Source organism: Streptopelia decaocto (assembly GCF_964273445.1).
Source record: "Streptopelia decaocto genome assembly, chromosome: Z".
In the NCBI taxonomy this organism is placed as follows: domain Eukaryota; kingdom Metazoa; phylum Chordata; class Aves; order Columbiformes; family Columbidae; genus Streptopelia; species Streptopelia decaocto.
In genome coordinates, this window is record NC_138657.1 from 43,621,164 (window position 1) to 43,645,467 (window position 24,304).

Genomic DNA, 24,304 nt, shown 5'->3' on the forward strand with positions numbered 1-24,304 from the left:
TAAGCATGCAAGCCCTTTCCTATGGTTATAGTATTATCTCTGAAGACAAACCAACTCATAAGCATGCAGTGAATCTCTACCGTAATCTCAGCTCCACAAAATGGGAGTCGTTATTTCAACACAAGGGAAATTTCAGGCAGAAAACAGCCTATAGGTATGTGCGTCTGCACATACATATCTGTGTGATCACAAGGGATATTGTAGCAGTATTGGAGTTCATAATGGGAGATAGAAACACAATCAGGTCTCAAAGTCAAATAGATCAGGGACTTTTAGGTCATTTGTTCAGAACCTATCTGCATTAAAAAGGAAGAAGTTGAAAGTCAAAGTGTAAAAAGGTGCAGAGCTCTGTATGTCTGTGAAATAGTCTTTCTGGTTTTGACTAACCACAGCAGATAGCAATCAGTATAGAGAGTTGATTGTGTAGCTCAAAAGGGCTGAAATTCATAGTTGGAGCTGCAAGTTAGACATGAGGGTTCAGATACGGTCTCAGAAACAAAATCAAAACATTGAAATAGTTTTCTCTTTATACTTCCTCTACTTGATTTACAAGCTTTTTCATTTATTTGGGTCCCAGTTAAAACTTATTTGATTATTTCTCAGGATTCAGTCCAGCCTCTCTCCCTTATTCATCATAATACAGCGTACTCCTTAATATATTCAGACTCCTTAATATATTCAAAATTGTCATACTTTACCTTTGCAAAGTCTGTGTTGTTAGGCAGCAATAATTAGAGAATCTATAGATGTGAATGATGTAGATCTTGATCCTTAAAGGTAAAAGTGTAGGGAAACATAAAGTAGTTCTGTGAATCTTTTTTGGAACCCAATCATTTGAGCTTTCTGAAGTGAATCAATTGAAAAGCTGTGCTGACAGCAATCTACCTCAACATGGAAGTATAGAGCTGTACTGAGAGATTAATATCATGTCAGAGTCTCCAAGACACTTGCTTCAGAATTCCTTACCCACCAACACTAAGATATTATTGGGCTGGACTTCTGACTGTACTGACATGTCATAGTTTAAAGTTATTGACTCATCAAAGCTGCAAAAGGAGCAACTGATACAACAGAGAAAATAGAGATATTTGCTTTTTATTCTTTATTCCTCTTAAGGCTGTTACCTTTGTGAGAAAAATAATGACCACTCATTCAGAACTTAAAGCTTTTATCACTTTGGTTTTGGGTGGAGTGAGTTCATTATTACAGGGAACATTTTTTTTCAGCACAGTGCACTTACCTGGCTTTGCATTTGAGCAAGAGGAATATAGTGCTGTGCCTTCAGGACAAGTTAAATCCACACATGCTAAAAACAGTAGGAGACAAACTGAAATCAATGAGAAATTAAGTAGACTTCTATATAAACATGATAAAAAATAAATGTGTTTGATTTAAAACCATGAGATAGGAAAAAATAATATCTGTATTTTTCACACTTTCAGGTCCTAACATATGAAGGAAAGAACCAATAAGCAAGAGAAAAGGCTGAATCTTAAGGTTTTCCTCATAGATCATTATCTTCAGGATATCCGCTTTAGTGAAACCACAGCACTGGCAGAAAACTAAATAAAATAGTCCAAGACCAAAACAGCATAGACCCAGATCTATGTCAAAAGTGCATACGTACTGCTATCCTTTTCCTATAATTAAAAAAAAGTATTGCCTTTAGAAGAGCTCATCAGTTAACGTGACAATGATAAAAAATTAAAATTCCTATACTCAGCATGGAAATATGAATGCCTTTAAACATCTGTTTCAAATCCCTTTAATTATTTTTCTTTACTCCTTTGGTGTAATCTTTAGCTGTTCTAACTTGAGGGAAAATAAAGTAGTTTAAAGTCACTTTTCTGCAGCACAAAACATTTAACACTGTGCAGAAGAACATGAAGTCTTCCCTCACATTTGTCTCTCAAAGCTCAGAAGGACCAATTCACCAGCAGAACACATGAAAAAAATACATCATGTTGGTGAATTCCCCAGCTGGTTATTTGAGAAAGAAATTAAATTCATTTAGGCTGTTGTGTCTACTCCAAAATACCAGTGCATTCAAGCAGATCTTAGTTATTGAAAAGATACACTAGTGCATAGAAGGAAAGTATTCATATCCCAGACTCAAGACAGTATTATTCTGTTTACAGTTTTGCAATGTAACGAAATTCTAAAAGAATGCTCCAAGTCATAGAATTCAAACAATTATAGTCCCCGAGGTCAGCTGATCGGAGCCAGCTCGGCCAGAGCTGTCTCAGTGATCCTAAAGTACACAGGGGTTTCATGGTTCCTCGGGTTTCAATTTTGTGTCCCAGAAGCCTCCAGCAGCCTCTGTGAGAGTGGCTGCATGATGCGGGCATTACCACGGTGACAGCGGGAGATTTAAAAGCGGTTGAAACCTGAAACTACTACTCAGTCCCCAAGGTCAGCTGTCCCAGATTGCTGCTGACCATGGTCTCCTCCAGAAAGAGCTTGTCACAAAAGGACTGAGGCAACTCAGATAGAGGCCCTACCCTGAACTGTGGCTGTTCAGGTCTCCAACTACAGGGAGTGCCAGAGCCTGCTTCTGCCAAAGGAGGGAGGGAGCCATTCAACCTGCATGAGGTGTGAGCAGGTGCAAGATCTGCTCAGCACGGTCGCAAAACTTAAGGAGGAGGTCAAGACCCTGAGCTCCATCAGGGAGTGTGAAAAGGAGATCAACTGGTGGAGTAACTCCCTGGCGTGCCAGTCAGAAACGTCCATCCCCAAAAGGTGATGGACCCCCTGCCTTGTCCGGCAGAGAGGGAAGACCCAAAACATGCCCTGCCCTGTCGCTGTCGGGCAGAGGTAGGGGACCAAAAAGATTACAAGAGTTGGAAGCGAGTTCCAGTTTGGTGTCACGGGCAACTCCCCTCCCTACCTGCTTTGCTTCCCCAGGTGCCCCTCCGTAAATAAGTTTGAGGCCCTGGCTCTTGAAGAAGAGGTAGGTGAGAATGTGGTGCAAAGCCTGCCTACAAGGTCACATAGGAAGAGGCAGTTGACTCCACACCTCAAGACTGCCTCTGATAAAGAAAGAAGGGTGATTGTAGTAGGCAATTCCCTTCTGAGAGGGACAGAGGGCCCAATATGCAGAGTTGACCCTCATTGTAGGAGGTTTGTAGTCTATCCGGCGCCCGGATCAGGGATATCACAGGGCACTCCCCAGCCTGGTGCACCCAACAGACTACTACGCACTGCTGATCTTCCAGACGTATGGGGAGGGAGCTGCATCCCACAGTCTGAGGGGAATAAGAAAGATTTCAAGGCCTTGGGACAGATGGTGAAAGAGTCTGGGGCTCAAGTGTTTTTCTCTTCCCCCCTTCCCCCCTTCCATTACTGTGGGATGGGATGGAATAGAAAAATTCAGTCCATAAATGATTGGCTACAAGACTGGTGCTACAGGCAGGGCTCTGGGTTCTTTGATAATGGCTGGTTTTATGAGACACTAGTCCATACAGTGATACATGGGACAGGTTTATCTCACAGGGGCAAAAGGATGCTGGGACAGGAATTAGCAGGGCTCATTTGGAGAGCTTTAAACTAGATTTGAAGTGGGGTAAGGTTGTAGCTGGGCTTGCATCAGTGGGGCAGCACTCCAAAATTGATGAACACCGGGAGGCCTCCCATACCCTTAGAGCAAAACCAGTGTGCTCAGTTAGCTCCCTGAAATGCCTGTACACCAATGCATGCAGCAAGGAGATTATGATCTGGTGGCAATTGCAGAGACATGGTGGGACAGCTCACATGACTGGAATGTGGTCATGGATGGCTATGGCCTTCTCAGGAAAGACAGGCCAGCCAAGTGTGGTGGTGAAGTTGCTCTTTACATGAGAGAACAACTACCATGTATTGAGTACTGTCCAGGCACAGATAAGGAGGGAGTTGAGAGTCTGTGGGTGTAAGGGGCATGCTGGCAGGGGTGATACTGCTGTGGGTGTCTATTATAGGCCACCAGATCAGGGTGAGGAAGTTGATGAGGCCTTCTACCAGCAGCTGAGAGCAGCCTCACAGTCACAGGCCCTAGTTGTGGTGGGGGATTTTGACTTCCCTGATGTTTGCTGGAAGGACCATTCAGCCAGCCAGCCAGCCACAGTCCAGGAGGTTCCTCCAGTGCATTGACAATAACTTTCTGATGTAAATGGTGGATGAGCCAACTAGGAGAGCTGTACTGCTGGACCTCATCCTCACTAACAAGGAGGGTCTGGTCAAAACAGTAAAGGTTGAGGGCTGCCTTGGTTGCAGCAACCATGAAATGGTGGAGTTCAGGATCTCAGGAACAGAACAGCAAACAGAATTGCAACCCTGAACTTCAGCAGGGCAAACTTTGGTCTTTTCAAACAATTGCTGGGGGAAATCCCATGGGTAAGGCTGCTTGAAGTTAAAGGGACCCAAGATAGTGGGTTAGCATTCAGAGACTACTTCTACCAAGCTCAAGATCAGAGCATTCCGACACATAGGAAATCAAGAAAGGGAGCCAGGAGACTTGTGTGGTTAAACAGGGAACTGCTGGGTAAGCTCAAGTGGAAGAGGAGAGTTTACAGATCATAAGAGGAGGGGCTGGCCTCTTGGGAAGAATATAAGGCTGTTGTCAGAGGGTGTAGGGAGGCAACTAGGAAAGCTAAGGCCTCCTTAAAATTAAACCTGGTGAGAGTGGTCAAGGACAACAGAAAGAGCTTTTTCAAATACATGGCAGATAACACTAACACCAGAGAATGTAGGGTGCCCTGAAGACAGAAGATACAGAGAAGGCAAAGGTACTGAATGCCTTATTTGTCTGTGTCTACTCTGTTGGAGGATGTCCTGAGGAGCTCTGTACCCCTGAGGCCCCAGAGGAAGTCAGGACAATGGAGGGGTCTGCCTTAGTTGATGAGGACTGGGTAAGGGAGCAAGTAAGCAATCTTGAAATCCATAAATCCATGGAACTAGATGGGATGCACCTGTGGGTGCTGAGGGAGCTGGCTGAGGTCATTGCTGGACCACTCTTCATCATCTTTGCCAAGTCTTGGGAAATGGGAAAGGTGCCTGAGGCCTTGAGGAAAGCAAATGTCACTCCAGTATTCAAAAAGGGCAAGAAGGAGGATCTGGGTAACTACAGGCTGGTCAGCCTCACCTCCATCCCTGGGAAAGTGATAGAACAACTTATCCCTGGTGCTATCTCAAGGCATATCAAGGAGAAGAGGGTCATTAGGGGCAGTCAACATGGCTTCACCAAGGGGTAGTCATGCTTGACTAACCTTATCGCCTTTTATGAAGACATAACGAGGTGCATAGATGATGGCAGAGTGGTGAATGTGGTCTACCTTGACTTCAGTAAAGCATTTGACACAGTCTCCCACAGGATCCTCACTGCTAAAATGAGGAAGTGTGATCTGGACAATCGGGTAATGAGGTGCACTGAGAACTAGCTGAAGGAAAGAAGCCAGAGAGTCGTAGTCAATGGGGCGGAGTCTAGTTGGAAGCCTGTATCTAGTGGAGTGCCTCAAGAGTCAGTACTGGGGCCAGTATTATTCAATATATTCATCAATGACTTGGATGAGGGAATAGAGAGTACTATCAACAAGTTTCCTGATGACACCAAACTGGGAGGAATGGCTGATACACCAGAAGGCTGTGTTGCCATCCAGCGAGACCTAGACAGGCTGGAGAGTTGGGCAGGGAAAAAATAATAAAATATAACAAGGGAAAGTGTAGAGTATGGCATCTGGGTAGGAACAACCCCAGGTTCCAGTATAAGTTGGGGAATGACCTATTAGAGAGCAGTGTAGGGGAAAGGGACCTGGGGGTCCTGGTGGACAACAGGATGACCATGAGCCAGCACTGTGCCCTTGTGGCCAGGAAGGCCAATGGCATCCTGGGGTCTATTACAAGGGGGGTGGTTAGTAGGTTGAGAGAGGTTCTCCTTCCCCTCTACTCTGCCCTGGTGAGACCACATCTGGAACACTGTGTCCAGTTCTGGGCCCCTCAGTTCAAGAAGGACAAGGAACTGCTGGGTAGAGTCCAGCGCAGGGCAACAAAGATGATGAAAGGAGTGGAGCATCTCCCTTATTGGGAAAGGCTGAGGGAGCTGAGTCTCTTTAGTTTGGAGGAGACTGAGGGGTGACCTCATTAATGTTTACAAATATATAAAGGGTGAGTGTCAGGAAGTTGGAGCCTTTCTCTTCTCAGTGACAACCAATGATAGGACAGTGGGTAATGGGTTCAAATTGGAACACAAGAGGTTCCACTTAAATTTGAGAAGAAACTTCTCAGTGAGGGTGACAGAACACTGGAACAGGCTGCCCAGGGAGGTGGTGGAGTCTCCTTTTCTGAAGACATTCAAAACCTGCCTGGACACATTCCTGTGTAGCCTCATCTAGGTGTTCCTGCTCCGGTGGGGGGATTGGACTAGATGATCTTTTGGGGTCCCTTCCAGTCCCTAACATTTTGTGATTCTTTGATTCTGTGATTCAGTTATATCAGTTTTTATTTTCAGTTATATGGAAAAATCCCTTTGACTTATTCAAAAGAAAGAAATGAAAACAACCCCGCATATGATAGGCAATTAGTTGAAGATTACCAGTTATTATTCAGCCAGTGCAAATTATCTGAGTACATGAAAATAGTTAACGGAAAAATTGAGCTGATAAATTAAGAAAATTATGGAATAGTTTTCAGGAGACAGCCTCTTTGTGTGATTGTGATCTTATAGCACTAAGCAAACCTATTTCTTGCCATAAAGATGAGGCTGTGAATGCTAATGGCTTGGAAATTAAGTCAGTCACCTGATTTCCTTTAACATTACTTTGTGAATTACAGTGGTCACATGTAACACAAAGGTTATAGTTGTGATGTTAATCCTAATGAGTTCCAATTTAAAACATTCTTCATGTTTCTCATTCTTAAGTCCAAAGTACTGGTAGAAATACTTTGGTTTTGTGCTAACAGAGCAGGTGCTCTGTGCACACTGAACGGAACGCCTTTAAGCCATGCTGTGTCAAATTGGAGCTCTCACAGAGAATCATATTAATTCTGCTGCAGGAAAAGGACAGATAAATAACAATGAAGGAGATATAGTGCCACGTCTCTGAAATCCATTTAAGCAGTAATCCTCTGAAATTAGAGCATACCATCTAATCTATCAACTATCGTAACCGCGAAGTGTTATCTGTGGAAAATATAATTTCAAGGAGATTAATTCTAATGTAAACTATGTTTTGTATTATTGGTACCATTGTCATATGTGCACTTTCTTCATGCACACAGATCTCAGATGAAAGACAGTGATGTAACACGAGACAAGTAGTTGTGAAGCAAGCACTTCCATAGCATTTACATGAACAGTTCTCCACACTAGAAAAAAATATCAGTAATACCTATCTCTGAGTGTCCTTTCTAATAAGAAGTCTATAGTTTCAGCAATAAGGAGATGCTTTCATGAGTTTGCCTATGGAGACTTTTGCACAGAGTTTTGTACTGCTTTGCACAGTGGAAAAAGGTCCAAGTTACTCTGCGTACTGAAAAGGTTCTGGGTTATTTAATTGGTAAGTCTAAGGGTCACTGACAATATTAATGTTTCCAGTAGATATTTATTTTTTAAAAAGAAAATAGGTATTGCTTGTTAAATATCAGGAGAATTGTAATGGGAAATTTGATTGTGTATTAACTATTCTCCCAGCTGAAGGAGATTGCAAAAAAGGAGGTGAACATAAATAAGGGAACGTAATACTATTTTTATTCACGGTTTCTTAGGTAGAGTCAGGAAAGGGAAATTAATGGGGTCAGACAACCCCTTCCTCTTCTCATTTTCTTAAGCATCTCTTAGCCATATGAAAGCCTGACTAATAAGAAGCTGTGCCTCCTGACGTTGTGTGGTTGTGACCAGTCACCTGGTTATGAGTAATGATTTTTTTTCCTACAAAGTCACAGCAGATGGTGTATTTCTTCATTTGTTTGATTGACAAACTGCCCAAAGATGAAGAGTTGGGCTGAGAGCAGTAGAACATCAAAGTTTATCAGCAAGAAATAAAAGATAGTGGGTTACTGTGACCTTGGAGATAAAAGACTGGAAAAGATCATTCCCCAGACACTTGTGATATCCAGGATTTCAGTGGCGGAGCTATGCTTAAGGAGGAAATGAGTGGGGAGGTGAACAGACTTCTGCAGAAATATAAAGTTCCCTTGCATTGGCAGAGGTATATCACCTTGCACCCTTTGTGTGAGGAGGCCAGGGATATTTCAGAGAGGACCTATTCCCAGAAAATGTGGTGATATTTTTATTTGACCTTGTTGCAACTAATTAAAAACATAGCACAAGAATGTGAAGTACTTCCTGACCCTTACCTATGTTGAAACCAGTAAAAGTTCAAATTTTCAAATAAAGTCTTTCCCACATCATTGTTCTTAATTTGTCTGTCCTGGTTCAATGTATTTCAGCTCATGAATGACCATCCTTAAAATATTTTTATATATTCAAATGTCACAGTTACTAACAAGACCAGCTAGTATTGCAAGGAAGACTTTGCATATTCTGGGAGTACATAACCTCAAGGTAAACTTTCAGCATAAGCTATAGAAGTTTGCTTCATAAACAAATGAAGAGTTTTTTTCAGAATATTTCTGTGGGAAGTTTACTTAATGTTCCTTTCATTAATAAAACCAAGTCATCTCTGAAGGATATACAAATCTATGAAAGTTAAAAGAAACAAATATTGGAGGAACTTCTGACTACTTCTGCTTACTTTGCTCTTGGAAAAGCTTGAAATGTATAGTTAAGCTGATACATCTCTGTGTGTTTTGGGACAACACAATTTTCCTGCTAGCCTTTACCAGCTCATTCCTTCTCCCTGACTCACAACCTCTTTATTCTTTCTGACTTTCTTGATGCAGAGCAGTCACAACCAGTTATATATTACTTTGAAACTGAAATCCTTTACTCAAATTACGCCTCTGTGATGTTTCCTGACATGTTCTGTGGTTATATTCCCATTTCTGTTTACTACTTAGTTGTTGTCTTTACTTAGTCAGTCTTGTCTTATTCTTACTGAGTGGTGCCACCTATAACTCCAGGCTTCCTCCAGCAGAGATTACAGAGTGCCTGCATCCTGTCTGCCCTTGACACTTTCAAGAATATGTGTCATGCTTATAGGTCAGCTAATCTTGATGTGAAGGAAAGCTCATTGAGAATATAACAGCTGAAATGGAATAAAGGAATGATAACAAACCAAATTAAACTCAAGGCTGCTGTAATAGGCAAAATATAATTATAAAAAAATGAATTTTTAAAGTTTAAAAGTAGAAAAATTCTGTAAATTGGAAAAAGGATATACCATTCAGTAATAAAGCAAAATTACTGGTACTTTTAAAATAGCTTAGTAGATATGTAGTACACCTGGAATATGTGGAAAAGATTGTGGATGGAATCTCGAGGAATCTAGAGCTAAAGAACAAAAGACCAAAAGCCTGACAGACCTGAGATGAAAAACAAAGAAAGAAATGAACAAACCAGTGAACCTAAGAATCACAGGATGTTGCAAATGAAAACCACTGAAACTTCAGTATCTTTAAAGCATACATACTGTTCAGATCCTGTGCAGTAGCAAAGAAATACATTGCAAAGTTTAGAGTGATGGTATAAAGATAACGTGTTGGATCAGAGGTTATCCAGAGCACTATTTCTGTTCCAGTTTATAAAACCTGCCAGTGTCCTTTGTAAAACTTCTCTGTTGTTCATACGTACATGATGAGAGAGAATTTTATTACACTAATTCTTCAGAGAATACTTGTGATATATATCCTCTGGCTGGATGTGGTAGTTCTGAGGTCATTTAAGGTAGAGACTGGTTAGAAATCTAAAACCACCAAGACTTTCTTCTTTCCTTTTTCTCAGTAGATATGATTGCTGAATACTTATATTATTTGACTAGCATCATCCTTAGAGCAATCTTCTTCCTGTGACTAAGTTTCTGGAGAAGCGTTTGAACTGCTTGTCATATTTCTTTTTGATTAGTATGAGGAAAGTGATATATCTTTAACTTTTCGGCACTGAGAGGAGGAATGCCAGAATAGCATTAACTATTGAAACAGAATGATACTGCCTGCAAATAATTTACAAACTTTTCTTTGCATGCCTGAAAAGATTATGAAATGCTGCTTAAGTTATCAAGTTGGCATATTATTGAAGTCAAAATGGAATTTTAATGTCCAGTGATTCTCACTGGGCATTAAAACTATCTTCTTCCTTTAGCCAGAACAGATAGTTGTGATCACCTAAAGTTAAACCAGGAACAAAAGTAAAAAATTAATTTGATGCTTGAAAGAAAACCTCAAAGCTCTGTAGAAATTTCAGTAATTTTTAAAGGAAATCAAGATTGTCAGCTTATGAGAATAACACTGAAGCTTCAACATGGCCATACACCACACCAAAAATGGAAGCAGAGCTTTTTTTTTGCTGCCTGGTAAGACTGGACAGGTTTAGAGGTCACCATTTGTCTTTTTCCAAGAAAGGCAGAAATCATCCACATAAGTTATCCTCTAATGTATGACCTGTGACAGTGACATAACCTTTCAGAGGCTGGCAATGACTGATGGTGGACCAACAACAATACCTGGCAGTGGAGAAGTTACCATGGCTTTCTAAGCATAAAACTTGCAGAACAGTAGTATATAAAACAAATATTATAGCTTTCAATTTTTTTCTTTATGCCTTGGAGGAACAGAATTACTATTTTAACCTTAAATTTGAATTGCTTAGCGGAGCTTATAGAAGCATGGCCAGCAATCATCGTTTTTTATATACTTGTCTTAAATATCCGTATCATCAGGTACACTCTCTAGAATATGGTGTGGTTTGCCTTTATGTCTAAAGCATATTTGTGAAAGTTTTTTCTTATTTTCTTTTGTGATCTTGACTTTATTTAGCTTGCCAACAAGGCCCCTCTTGAAGCAGCCTGCTGTAGGTGAGGTGCTTCTAAAAATGTAAATAAGAACTAAGAAAACCTCAATAATATACAACAAAGGAAGGAGAGGGAAGAAGAAAAAAAAGTTGAAGTAGTGTAAGTACACTCTTGTGAAATGACTGATTCATTGAGTATTGCAGTGACGGGTTCAGTATCATGAGAATGAAAAATGTGGTATATGCTAGTGTCATTTTCCAAAAGCTTTGTTTTGTGATATACAGCGATGTGATGTGTTTCGTCAATCCAGATGTCCCTGTGACAGTAACATAAAAATAATACATTGTATGTCCAGACAGAAATTTATAAGAAGCAGTAACTGCAAAATTACAGTTTTTTTTTTCTTTATTACTTAGTTTGTATCAAGGTTATTAAAAATACTTTCTGCTGACTGTTTAAATGTCTTCCATGTAAACACACATAAAATTGTAGACTTGTATTTTTTTGCAAGTCTCTACTTCTACTCCTATTGCTTTTACCTCTTCCCTCCTCTCCCTTCTCCTCCCCTGTATATCTTCTTAATTTTTATTACTATGTTAAAGATCTTTTGCAATATTTTTCTTTTTTAAAATTTATTTTCTTCTTATGCCATTCTATATTCCTACTCCCTCATAGCATGTAGGTGTATACACAATTACAACATTGTTTGTTTCAGTAACTGAATAAAGAAAATTCAAATTAAAATAGAAAAAGAAAAATTTTCCCTATTCCACTGCTACCAATATATATATCTGTCTGTATTGAATGACCTTCAACTATTACCAATGACTAATCTCAATACCAGCATAAACAATACCTTATTACACTAATATATTTTGGTAGCTCAGAACTGTACAGTAATTTAAAAGCTGCCTAAATGCAACATCAGATGTAAGCAATTTTTTTAGTGCATAGAACCTTTTTTTTCTTTCTTAGAGAACTAAAACCTGATTTCTTCAAGTAATTACACCCTCATACATGATAAAATTCTTTTCTAAAAATTCATGCATTTCTCTTCACCCAGAAATGAATCCTGTTTACCAGCCAAGCTATGTGACAACCAATCACAAAAAGCTTACAAATATCCTAGACATCTATAATTCATGACAACTGAAGCATTAGCTCTCAGGAACACTAATTTCTATTTTAAATAATGGCTAATTTTAATTGTACAGTATTCTTTTCACTAACAACATCTAATTAAGGCATTTATTAAAGTTATGTAATGTTGAAGTAACAGGGAGAGCCCAATGGAGTTCTATTGGAATTTTTCCATTAAATTAGCATTGCAGTCTTTTAATTAATGTCTTAATTAGATCCTATTATTAATAAGGATGACACACAAATAAAAATCAGGCCCTATGTGAGCAGAATGCCTCAGCTGAATTCACTGTGGGACATTTATAAAAGTGCCTCAGTCTACCTAATGCACATCAGAAACAATTTCCTAAGCAAGCACACGCAGCAGTCACAGGATAAAACAGCCTTTTATGTTAAAATGAGTATACAATGTTTTTTTCAAATTTAGCTGTTATTTGCATTAGTGCAACCTCTGATCATTTTTGTGACCCTCCTCTGGACCTGCTGTAGTAGCTCTGTGTCTTTCCTGTACTGGAGACTCCAGAGCTCGGCACAGTACTCCAGGTAGGATCTCACTAGAGTGGAGATGAGAGGGAGGATCACCTCCCTCAACCTACTGACCATGTTTCGCTTGATGCAGCCCAGGATATAACTGTTTTTCTGGGCAGCAAGTACACATTGCCAGCTAATGTCGAGTTTTTCGGCTACTGGTATCCCTGAGTCCTTCTCCACAGGCTGCTTTCAATCATCAATCTGTCTTGATAATGTGGACTCCCCCATGCCAGGTGTAGAACTCTGCATGTGGTCTGCTTGAACTTCATGAGCCTTTCACAGGGTCACTCGTCAAGCTTGCCAAGGTCTCTTTGAATGACATCCCTTCCCTTTAGCGCAGGGGTGTCAAACTCACTTTCACCAGGGGCCACATCTGCCTCACAGTTCCCTTCAAAGGGCCAACAGTAATTTTAGGACTGTATATAAATGTATAGAAATGTACATTTATACAACCCTGCTCTAGTGAATCAACTCCATCACCAAGCTTGATGTCATCTGTAAACTTGCTGAGGGTGCACTCAATCCCAATGTCTATATTCTTGATGAAGATATTACATACTATTGGTCCCAGTACAAACTCTTAAGAGCCACCATTCATTACCTATTTCCACCTGAGCACTAAGGCATTGACCCTAACTCTCTGGACATGGCCATCCAGCTAATTCCTTATCTGTTCAATAGTCCATCCATCAAAGCCATACTTCTACAATTTAACAGTAAGAATGTTGTTAAGTACTGTATCGAAAGCATTACAAAAGTCAAGGTACATGACATCTGTAGGTCTTCCTTTTTCCACTGTCATAGTCTATAATTAATCTACACTGACAGTAAAACTAGCCCTTCTAAGCAATGTTTGTGTAAAGGACTCAGTTGTTCTATCACTCAAATGTTGGCCTGATTAAGGATATTAGATAATGAATGTCAGGTGTTTGTGACATTTCAGAAGTGTCTGACACCTCAGCTTCCACTGAGGCATAAATTTTGTCACTTCTGTAGGAGCACAGACCACAAAGCTAGGGGATGTGCAGCAGAGGAATGTCATTTGATGGTGCAGATTTACAGACGAGGCTTTCAAGAAAGGATTGAGGCAAATCCAGACTGATGACCTTGAGACAGCAGATTTTAGTTCGCTGAAGTAACATTCACACCCTGAGCTGCTTCCTCCTTTGTTTTATCTTACATCTTCTAAGCCAGCAAGTAAACCAGCTACTTTAAACCAGATATTTCAGAATTTAGAGCTTATACTATCTGCAGTTAAACCAAAATATTTCTCAGCTCTCATACATGTAACTTTTCTTCAGTAGTATGGTCGGTAAATTATTTTGAAAGACAAAAGAGAAATAGAAGGGTAAACACTAAAAATATCTGTATCATCTTTTCACACCACTTTAATCAGTACATTAAAACAATAATGGCAAACAATATTTTTACAATAAGGTATAGCTTATAACAAAAATACAATTCAGTAAAGTACAGAATAAGCTCATTCTCAGTATTAGACACATGATCAACCTAAATAAAGTCAGTAGTGTCTCTGTTTCTTTCCAATGTCATGATCTATGAAATGTAAGTATTGTGGCAAACAGGCCCTTGTTTTATTCTGTATTTATTTCCTTGTTCACATTTTCTACATTATTATTTCTAAAAGATGTACTTTTTCTAATCTTCTTCCAGATTATGTAAAACTGGCTTTAATAAAAAGACTCAGTAGCTGTTGTTCTGTTTGTTGGTTGGTTTTTGTTTTGTTTTATTTTTTAAAAAAACAAACTTCTATTTTAGTGTATTTTTTTTGCATTATAGTTCAATTTTAATATAAACAACAGTGAATACAATAAAATTTGATGTTTCTCAAAATAGAAGACTGTGGACTGTTGCTTGTTACATTATTCTTGTTCTTTAAAACTGCTTCTGGTTTCAGGGCCTTCCCCTAAGATCAAGATGGGATGTCAGCCAAAAGGAATTTAACTTAGTGTTTTCTTTTAGGGAATAGACCTGAGTTTTGATCATTTTCATAATCACTTGAATATGTAATCTAATGATTTCCATCTTCAACAGCTTGGCAAGAAAGATCAGGCAGATTCATTTAAGGGCCTTTGAAGCACATATTATAATTCCAAATCATTAAATTTTCAAGCTGATAATCCTCCAATAAAACATTTTATTTCTTCTTTTTATAATTACACATTTTAAGAAAATAGAAAATTGTAAACCAATATAATACAGAAAAAATAAGAAAGTAACCTTAGTGTTGTTTCCAATTAAAAACATTTGAGTTTGTGTAGGTGATGGATGGTAGTTAAGAAATGTTAATATAGTACAACTCATTTTATATTTGCCATATAAAATATTACTAATTGCACCACTAAGGAATCAATGTGCATTATGCGATCATCCTGAGTATTCCTAATATTAATTGTAAAGCAGCTACAGTGACGAGAACCTGATTAACTTAAAACTGCAGTTTCGAAAGTATGTACATAATCTTTTGCAGAAATTTATTTTTTAAAAATCTGTATGCTCAAAATAGACATCCTACATAGCTCGATTGAGCATATCCGCATAAGTACAGTGCCTAGAATCCTACTCTGCAACTAAAAAAAAAAAAAAAAGGCAAAACAAACAAACAAATATATTGAACTAATGATGAAAATGGGCTTGTTTTGTATGAAAATAGTGCTTCCTGGCTCTGTTATTGTTGTGACAGGGTTTTGATAGCAAAGGAGACTTCAAGGAGTGACTTCTGTGAGAAGATATCAGGAGCTGCCCCAATGCTGGATAAAACCAGTTTCCAGTCATCTCCAAATGGTCCCAAAACAGCCCAAAGCTGAGCACATTAGTGATGCTAGTGGTGCTTCTGTGATAACATACTTAATAAAAGGTGAAAAGTGCTGCGCAACAGATGTTAGAGAAGAGTGAGAAACAGCATTGCAGACATCAAGATCAGAGAAAGAGAGGGAAGAGGTAGTCAAGGGCAGAGCTTCTATGGTGAAGCAGGTTGTTACCCTGGAGCCCATGGAAGACCCCACGTTGGAGCAGAAATATACACTGCAGTTCACAGAAGACTACATGCCAGAGCAGTTGGGTATGCCTTAAAGGAAGATGCATCCTGTGAGGATCCAGTGGCAGAGCAGGATCATGGCAGGAGCTGTGAATTGCAGAAGGGAGCCCATAGAGGAGCAGGTTTTTTGAAAGAAACTATGGCCCTCAGGGGACCCGTGCAAGAGTAGTCTGGTGCTGAAAGACTGCACCCCATGCAAAAGACCCACACTAGAGCAACTCTTGAAGAACGGCAGCTTTTGAAAAAGATCCATGCTACAACAGTTTGTGAAGTACTATATCCTCTGGGAGGGACCCCACACTGGAGCAGGGGAAGACTGTGAGGAAGAGAGGATGGAAGAGATGGGCTGACCACAACCCTCATTCCCCATCCGCCTACACCACTCATAGGGAAGGAGGTAGAAGAGTTAGGAGTGAAGCTGAGCATGAGAACAAAGGAGGGATAGTGGGAAGGTGGCTTTATTTTTGTTTTTATTTCTCACTGTCCTACTCTGTTACTAATGGGTGATAAATTAAAGTAGTCTTCACCAAGCTGAGTCTGTTTTGCCCATGACAGTAATTGGTGAGGGATCTCCCTGCCCTTATCTTGGCCCACAGTTTTTTCACCTGTCTTGCTTAGAAGGAGGAGAATGTAGTTTCATGAGTACTTGGCAGCCAGCAAAACTTAACACCCCACACTGGTTCAAACAAAAAATGTTCTTACCACATTCACCCCCCAAGTGTCCCTCAAAAGCACTTGCTTGTCTCCCACCACAATTAGGCACTGTAGTAATCTAGATAATTAAAAACATTTTTAAGACCAAAAAATGTTGTTTTTACTTAACATGTATCCACCTGGGATTTCTTAATTAATCTCCCAGGAGACCATGGGACTTTGTTCAACATGTTCACAACCTGCATGCTTGTCATTAATCCCTGAGCTGCCAGATATCTCTTCCTCTACAACTGTTCTCAATTGTGGGTGAGGATTGTTTTTCTGGAACTTCTTATTTCCCATATCAAATAAGACAAGGATTTAACATGCAGTGAACTTCCCATGCTTTGTCTCAGGTATTTTTGAACTCTAATATATGCTCACAGAATGTGTTTAGCATCATCTAACAAAAGCACAAACTCTGTTGTTTTTTTTTTTTTTTTAGCTGTATGAGGCAAGACACATAAGTACTAGGAGCCCGCTATTTCCTGCTTAAACTGAAGAACACACAGTTTTTTAAGCATGAAGCATTGTTTCTGGAGCAGCTTCCATCTCCTTCAGGCAAGAACAATAGAAGAAAACTACTTTGTCAATGGAGTCTGAATGATTAATATAACTATATCAATATTGTATATATGTGTATGCTTGTATCTGTATATACACATAGCTCAAAATCTGCCCTGAAAATTTCTGTAATATTGAGGCTATCCATTTCTTTTAGTAGTGGGGAAGCGATATAGATTTCTCCATTTAGGTCCACCTAAGTGGTAGCACCATGAAGCACATGGAAATGAGGAAATGTAAAAAGACACACATGAGAAGATTTGCTGAGCACACTAATATGTACTTTTATTGGTCCTGCACTACAAGCTTGTGAATCCTTGCACACTAACTCCTTGCATATGTGCTAGATATTTCCTATTGACAGAGCACTGCTGTATCCAGAAGCAGCTGTGTTCTGCTCCATTAGAGCTCTGTGCACACATCTGTTTGTCTGCACTCTTCTCAGAAACCCGAATTCCTCTCAGAAACCTCTTTCCCTTGCTATAGTGTGATTATTTTGCTCAAATATTCCAGTTGACTGTCTTACAATGTATTTCTGGTATGACTAGATTTCTGGGGTCCTATGGTAACTATTTTGAAGCTGAAAGGTTTTCTTATAAAAAAACTATCATATACCAAAAAAAAAAAAAAAAAAAACCAACCAAAACTATTAGATCACATGTATATGCTTTCAATGCATTAATTAATTAATTATTTTCAATTATTTTCTATAATTCACTGCAACCTGTTGCCCATTTACAAAGACAGGTGAGAAAGATAAAATGACAATTTTAGACTGAAAAGAGATATGGGCAAGATAGCACCAATTCCTTTTCTGCAAATCAGAATTGCTTTACTACTGCTTCTTACATAAGGTTATCAAAACAGGTGAACTGCATACATGAGAGAGCAACATTTTTCAAATCTCAGGATATTTGCTGATTTGATCTACTGCCAGCCCTCAAAGTTTCATTTCCTCTAATTTAAATTCTTGTAATTTCAGAGATGATTAAACCAGTAAAACAACAATGTCTTCTTTCAAGATAAGAAAAAGACACTTTTCTTACTCAGGGCTGAAATATTCCTAAAAAAGAGCTGGCATATGTAACCAAATATGATGTTTTTAAAATAAACATGATACATATGCAATATTTATTGTGTTTTTTTCAATACTAGTTTGCTTTTGATTAGTGTTCTTTCCATTTTAGAAACAACTTCTGTACCTTCATTTGTTTTATAATTTGGACATTTTCTAGCATCAATTTTTCATTCTCTCTAGAGATGAAAGCTTCTGTTTCACCATTCAGTGACATGTGGTCAATATAATATTTTTCATGGACCTAAACTTTCATGACCTAAGTAGACTTCTGTGTTTAAATTTTTGAAATGAATAATTTCACCTCTAGTTATTGAAGCTGACAATCTGTTGGCACAGGAAAATAAAATAATAGATTTGGGGATGTTTCTACAAATTTTTCCACAGCTGAATATCCAGATTTCCTCCCATCTATGTTTAGGCACACAGCTGAAATATCTGCATCAAGGAGATTGTCACTCCATTTTCCCTTGGAGGAAACAGGCTACCTGAAATTCTTCTTGCATTGTGGAGAAGTATAATCCTTTCAAGTAATATTAGAAAGGAACTATAGTAATTACACAGCTAATTTATACACCTGAATTACATGTCTAATGTTAAATGAGGTAGATCCAAGCTCACATCCACTCCATCATATCTTACTGTGGACAAATAAGTACTTGCAAAATTTCTTATACAAAATATTAGGGGACATTTGATTTATCATGTAATCAACTTGATTATTACCTATATTTCCCTTTAGGCAAATTATTTCTCATGTTTATAGAAGGATATAAGGCATATTCTTCAATGGGTTTATATTTTTCATTATAACATTTTTCAAGTAATAGAATGTTTAATATTTGAGGTACAGGGACACTTTGTTGATTGGCCTTCCCATTATTAATTTTATTCATCATATTATTACCCTTAGACAGTGCTTATTAAAGAAGCCTGAGACCTTGGATTATTTTCTTAACAATATATTCTACTGTAAAGTTCCCTGTTACCACCCACTGTAATTAAGCCACCTGTAAATCAGAACAAACAGAAAATATAAAGTAGCGCTTCTCAAGTTTAACAAGGTATAGTGTATGCTGCCAAACCAAAATCGAATAGAGAATGAAAGTTAATATTTTTATTCTTACATAGAAGTGTTACAACTTCTAATAGAAGTACAATTAACTTGGAAAATTCAGATGAGTTTTCCACATCCTTCAAAAATGTAAATATAACAGTGTCACATCCTTTCAGAAACTCTTTGAAAGGCATCAGTGTTGAAATGCAACAGATGTAGAATGTAGTGTAAATCAAACGTTACAGAAGGATGTCCAAAACAAAGTAGTCTTTGGGCCTGAGTTGGACAGAACTTTCTGATGCTAATGTATGCAGCATTTCTGAGAATAACAAAAGTTGACCACATTGCCTAAATGAGAGAATTTACACCAATTTCTGATTTTTTTTTTCCACAAACAAAGAAACGAGCAGAAATTGTATGCAAACATTAATATAGCCTCACAAAGGTTCTTTGAAGATGATAACATTAACAAAATCAGTAAGAAAGAGTTAAGGCAGAATAAGAGGAGGAAGAATAGCTAAGAATATCTAAGACAAGCAGAAGTAATAGCATTCATATATGAAACAATATAAAAGCTATCCAACTTTCATTGTGTGTATTTTTCTTTCTCCTCTAAACTTTGCTTGAAACTTCCTCATTTAATTTGAATTCACATACAGTACAAAAATTCTAGATATCGATGCTGCTTTAAATCCATTTTGTTGTTTAGATGTGATGTGATATTCCATTCAGACTTGGACTAGCTATACAGTTTTTAATGAAAAGTTTTCTCTATTTAATTTAACATAGTGATTTTAAATATAATAAAAAAACTTAGATTCATCTGCTCTTTGAATTAATTTCTCAGATCCTTGACACACGTAAATTGAAAGATGGTTGATGAACAGCAAAAAAGTCCCAACAAAACAAAACCAAAACTACAACAATGAACAGCAAATGTCTGAAGTTGTAGACAATCCATTGAAACAAATTTATGAATTATATAGGACACAGTATTTATTAGGAATCAACTTCAAGTAACTGGTGACACACAGGCCTGTTAAACTGATGTCTATTTCTCTGCTGAGACTGCAATCTTTTTCCATATTCTTTTTCCTGAGATTGGGAACTTCATCGTATTGCCATAGTAGTAAGCTGTCTGTATGATTCTTTTAAGGCTTGGTACCCCTGATGGGTGAATTTTCTTTGGTCCTTTTACAAACCAGTGTAATACATCATGCAGTATTTATCAGACACTAACCACGAGTACCTTAATCAAAGATTTGCACAGCAATGAGATGCACATCTTTTTTGCACAAATGTTGCATCAGTTTAAAAGACCCAGAATAGTCAGAAGGGGAGGAACTGGACTCTACGCAGAGGCCAGTTCTTGGACAGAGGGTAATGTGCAAAACCAGAAAGTTATCACATCCTGACCACTACTTCATCACTCAAACTTGTATAATGATTAGGTATAAAACATTCTACTTTCTGCAAATGTTTAGATAGCCCATTTATTCACTTTGCATACAGCTGTTATCAGTTTTTCCAGTGCTGATTTTTTTTTAATCCATTAGAGAGGAGAACATAAATAATAAAATTGAAAACTATGAATTTATAGAATTGACTTTGTCATCTCAGGATAAGGTTTATTTAGATTTTCTTTCAATAAGAGACACAATACATAACATACTTGCTCAGTAGAAACTAACAAGTTCTTTTAACAATATTTAAATTCCTTTTCCTATCAAATAAATACTGTTCTTAATCTACATTTTGTCTCCTTATGTTTCGTGTTGCCTAAAAACTGATTTCTTGAGTTTTATTTTCAAATTGCACAGCTGTCTCTACTATTATAAAGAAGATAATATATATAGCAATAGGTATAACATTTTAGAATTGGAAAAATATTAATTAATATTTTTGAAAAATATGCCAGTAAACACTATTATGATATTCTACAACATCAGAATAATTCCTTAAAATTGTGTCTATATTTTTCCTTCCTGCATTTTTACTCTTACTGAAAGAAAATAATGACAATACATTTTAAAACGGAAAGAAATTTTCTAAACTGTGATTTTTTTAAAACTATTAGGAAGCAGGTCATGAAAGTCTGACCTAGTTTCATTCATTTCTTACATACATTTTGTCCTATACATAAACTTCTTTAAATTGATATACAGATGACGAAATTCTGCCTTTTTTCATTCATTAGCATTGAAAGTGCAGTTAATCTGCTTAAAAGACTAAAAGATCTCTAATTTTTTATGGCACAGGGCCTACATTTAGAGTAGGGTTTCAAAGATATATAGGTTGGTGCAAAAGTAATTGCATTTGTTTTTTGTTTTTTTTTACTGTGAATTTTAAAACATTATAACGTCTCAAACACATATTTATTAATCAAAATAGGAACCATTACAATAAACACAGTTTTGCCAATGATAAATTAGTTTGTTTATTCCTGTAGCATAAAAATCTGTGCTTCAGGATTTGACAAACTCTTGGAAAGCATTTTCTGCATCCTGCTGCCTGTGGAAGGTTTTTCCCTGCAAAAAGCTTTTGAGATGCTTGAAGAAGTGGTTGGCAGTAGTTGGTTGGCAAGAGGTGAGGTGAATGTGGTGGATGAGGCAAAACTTCATAGCCCGATTTGTTCAAGTTTTGAAGTCTGGTTGTGCAACATGCAGTCAGGTGTTGTCATGAAGTAGAATTGGTCCTCTCTGTTGAACAATGCCAGCTGCAGGTGTTGCAGTTTTTGGTGCATCTCAACGATTTGTTGAGCTACTCTGACAAAACTGAAAATAGTTATTCTGAAGTTAGTGTATTTATGTTTTTCTCAGCAGTGAGATGGGCCCTGAAAAGAGAAAAAAAATTTTTAAAAAAATTACTTCATTTCTTGCCATCTCTCAAAAATATACTTGTAGAAAAAATTAAAGAAAAGACAAACAAACAAAAAACAGTGAATAAATGAAAAACTTATTTAACCAATTATCTAATCCTTTATAATATTTTAAAGTGAGCTCTGTGGGCAATATATTTGACATACATTATACAGGCCTTATCAGCATTTGCCATCTCAGCAGAAGTGCGACCGAAAGCTCTTTATTAACTGCTTTCTTTTTATCAAGATCTGTCCTCTGGATTTAGACCTTGGATTCAGGACCCTGTAAATAAGATTGTCCCTGATTGTGAGACTGCCATTTCCATAGGGGAAGCATATTAACATACAAATATATTCGTGTACATTAATGTGAATTTATAAACATTTTTTATTTTCTTGTTTCCTTCAGACAAATGAACATCAGAGCCTTTATTCCTTTTCTTTTCTTTTTTTTTTTTTTTTCCCCATTTAAAAAGCCTATAGGACAAGTAGAAGAACCTAAACCCAAGAATGCTTTTCAAAGCCTTAGCATCAACAGTGCAGAAATATATGTATGATTATTCAGGAAATTATCTTCAGTATCACAGAAGTAAGAAGAGTAAACAACAGCCAGATGACTTTTCCATTAATGGATATTCTGGTTTTGATGAAAACTTTGTTGATAGACATTACAAACACAGAAGTTAGTGTGGTTCTGAGATAGTCAGATAGTAAATCTATTTGCTGTCAGAGTGGGAAAATATTCAAGTGTCTGAGTTACTGAAGGGCCTTGAAACTTGTTATTTCAAATCATCATGAGAACTAGAGTAATTTGGATATTCTCTAGGCCACCTTAAGTCTTTCTGTCTCCACCAGAATTAAAACCAATCTGAAGTCTCTCTCTGATGCAGTTGTCTTGGATTAGCTCCTCTGTTTTTTATGTCCACAGGTGACTCACTGTCTAAGTTGGATCATTTTTCCTCCAGGACTCGCAAGCCTTCCTGTTGGGTCTTATATGTTCATTTAATGAGTTTTCTTTTTGAAAAATCCTTTCCCTTGTGTTTCCCCAGGAGATTCAATTGAAAAAACATTCCTTCCCTACCTGGAACCCATAAAAAACCTACAGCAACATTTGCTGGCCAAAGAGTGTTTTTGTTGGACTAATTTTTTCCCATAACTGATTTGCTTCACCTAACTTTGTGTAACCTGACTCAAAACATTCCAATAGAACACATGCAAACAACATGTAAATATGCATATAATTCATACTTCCTTTTTTTTTTCCTCCAAGCCTAGCAGTATAATTTTTAAATTATACATACATTCTTTAGTCTGCTTGCTTGTTTTTGTTTAAAATACTCGTTCCTCTACTTCAGCTAATTATTTTTTAAAAATTTTTCACTGGATAGCCAATGTGACCACTATTGTCAACTCATTTTTATGGTAGTTTTAATGATCTTAAAATGACAGGCAAACAAGTAAATCACTATACACTTGTGGTACATATAAGGGTAAGTGGGGGTTAGAGCAGAGGACCGGAAGGCAAGCAAGTCAGCTGCTTTGCAAAAAGTCATATTATAAACTTAATAGATTATTCCTATTGTTAAAGCTAAAATGTGTTGCATTAGTATTTCATAATGCTGCATTACAGACTGTAGTTATCTTCCGTTAAAGACAAATATCTTTTCAATCACTTTGTGCACTGCAAGCATTCCAGCCCTGAGCTCATACCAAATACATGAAATGCAAAATAACCTCCTCTTTCTCATATGTGTTGCTTGTATTTAAAGACTCATTCCAAGTGGACTAATGACACCATTTTTACCCTGGGGTCTTCTTGAGCCCATTTGTAAATGACTGACAGATACATGAATTTATACAGTGGCCCTTTCAGCAGTTTGAGGCCATACTCACCGCAAAACCCAGCCATTGTCCAACTAACATCAGCACTAGTGTCCCTTACTAGTGCTAGATGTAAATGAGTCCCTCTGAATGCTGGAAATGCCAGAGTATGAGCCTTCTCTTAAACTGTACGAGTTAAAAACATTGAAAAACACACACTCGCTAATACTTTGACGGAAGCTCCTACATTCAGCTTTACTATACAGGATAATATTTACACATCCTGTCAGCAGCCATCCCAAGCAGAAATGTCCTTATCAGCTGGTAACTGTGTGCCTCCAGCAAGCTCTTAGCAGTGCAGGAAGAATGTGAAAGAAAAATTAGAGCAGTCCCTGATCCAGGGCTCTTTTCCTCCACAGAAAAGGAGAGAAATCCTAAATGCTCCTATGGATCAGTAGTCACCTTCTCCCCTGACTTTAATGGTAGTGCAAACTAGAGGCTTGCCCCAGTCATGTGTCTTTTAGTTACCTCATCTAATACATGAGTCTTCACATAGGAACTGTCTTCTGCAAGGCAGGTATTAACTCCCGTTAGTTACTGGTGTAAAGCCAAATCTCTTCCCAGAACC